Below are 2,500 nucleotides of genomic sequence, written 5' to 3' on the forward strand. Positions count from 1 at the left end.
CCCCTAACCTAACCCACGTTGGCCCCTAACCTAACCCACGCTGCACCTTAACCTAAGTTACGCTGCACCTTAACCTAAGTTACGCTGCACCTTAACCTAAGTTACGCTGCACCTTAACCTAAGTTACGCTGCACCTTAACCTAAGTTACGCTGCACCTTAACCTAAGTTACGCTGCACCTTAACCTAACTTACACTGCACCTTAACCTAAGTTACACTGCACCTTAACCTAAGTTACACTGCACCTTAACCTAAGTTACACTGCACCTTAACCTAAGTTACACTGCACCTTAACCTAAGTTACACTGCACCTTAACCTAAGTTACACTGCACCTTAACCTAAGTTACACTGCACCTTAACCTAAGTTACACTGCACCTTAACCTAAGTTACACTGCACCTTAACCTAAGTTACACTGCACCTTAACCTAAGTTACACTGCACCTTAACCTAAGTTACACTGCACCTTAACCTAAGTTACACTGCACCTTAACCTAAGTTACACTGCACCTTAACCTAAGTTACACTGCACCTTAACCTAAGTTACACTGCACCTTAACCTAAGTTACACTGCACCTTAACCTAAGTTACACTGCACCTTAACCTAAGTTACACTGCACCTTAACCTAAGTTACACTGCACCTTAACCTAACTTACACTGCACCTTAACCTAAGTTACACTGCACCTTAACCTAAGTTACACTGCACCTTAACCTAACTTACACTGCACCTTAACCTAACTTACACTGCACCTTAACCTAACTTACACTGCACCTTAACCTAACTTACACTGCACCTTAACCTAACTTACACTGCACCTTAACTGTCACATGTAACGTCACAGGAATGTAGCTTTGCCTAACAGCAACCCTCTGAACATAGTTCACTGCTTGGATCCTCTGGTGTCATGTGTATTTCTTGATGCCATGGTGCGTACCCTCACATAAAGGTCTTTCGAGTGTTGCGTACTTTCTACACAGTCCCGCTAACCACTGGAAGGGTGTACCGCTACAGAACGAATATCGCCCTCCCCTCCTGCCCTTCCAAGCTGGTCGGTCAGGCGTTTGTTTGTGAAATGAGCCTTGCAGCTGTTCAGTTGCATTCGGTTGTCGATGCAGTCAGTGTACGTTGTGGTACGGCCTGTGTGGACTGTCCGCTGATGTACGCGTAACCCACACTGATCATCCGTCGTTACGTACTGAGTGACATAATGTGGCACATGCTTGACCGTACACCGGCTGCGCCCTACAATGGCGAATCATAAGGGCCATATGTTGTGCACGATGCTACTTGTCTCGTCTCCCCATTACAGCGAGATTGCACTGTTGTACGCCGTACAGACATGTGGTAAGTAGGTACGGACGAAAGTATTGCATGTTGGCCCCCCCCCCCCCCCCCTCCTCCCTCTGCCGGGAATCAGCGTGAGCCGTCTGTTGATGTAGCGACGAGGGTTTTCCTATTTAATCGTATTGCCCCACACAACATGATAGCACGGTGGACCGCGTTCCACATCTGCGACATGCTACAGAGGCCGGTTGACAGTCGACCGCGCAAGGGACATTGCACACGTGCGCGGACCATCTTCCACGTGTTCTCTCGTGTACATGCCGCAGTGTGTATGTGGGCTGATGTAGCGTGTCGTGACACATAACATGCAGGCATGCCAGAATCGTAGATTTCGCAAATGTAGATTGACGTATACGTTTGCTGCCAAAGATCCGCAAATGAACTGGAAATCAGTTGTTGAGCGGTTGTTCGCGCTGCAGGTGCATCGGTGATAGCGACGATCGGTACATCTGTGAACCGGTTGTTTCGGCGGTACCCGCCATGCCCCCGAACCTGAGTTGGCCATGTGGGTATGAAGCGATACGAGGCTGTGGCTTGGCGGGACAGTCCCCGGCCGGTGAGGGGGGGCCGCCCGGCGTGCTGGCCGCGCGCTGCGTGAGCGCACGCACTACAGCCGGCTGGTGGGGGGCGCCCAGTGGCAGGAGCGCCGGCCGACGGGCCCGGCTGGCGTCCCAGCTATGCGCCGGCGCACCCTGCGCGCGGCGCCAGGCGGCCAAAGTGGGTTCTGCCGAGCCCGGTGCGAAGCGCGGTGGACATCTGCAGTGTGCTGGTCCGATTGCGGACTGTGTGCGTTGAGGATGCGCCGCCGCCCGGCACTCGGCGTCGCGACGCCGTCTGCTGCTCGGTCGCCCCCAGCGGTTCTCGCAGGTGGTTTGTATCGCAGCTCTGCGGACGTGTTGGCGCGTGCGCTGTGCTGGGAGAGTTCGCTTCTGCACCCAAGTGGGGCTTTGCCCTTCTGTGGCGCTGGCGTTGGAGCTGCCGGTCACCGTAGGTGGCGCGTGTTGTTTCCCGCCGGCAATGCCACGACAGCACGCTCCCGGGCCTATGTCGGCAGCGGCAAGCTCAGTTGGGAGCACGGGTGTTCGCACTGAAAGCGTCTACTCGCCTATCTCCGGGCGATTGCGCCTCTCTCGAACCCGACCAAGTACTTAGGAC

Source organism: Schistocerca gregaria, unplaced genomic scaffold (assembly GCF_023897955.1).
Source record: "Schistocerca gregaria isolate iqSchGreg1 unplaced genomic scaffold, iqSchGreg1.2 ptg000409l, whole genome shotgun sequence".
Taxonomy (NCBI): Eukaryota; Metazoa; Arthropoda; class Insecta; order Orthoptera; family Acrididae; genus Schistocerca; species Schistocerca gregaria.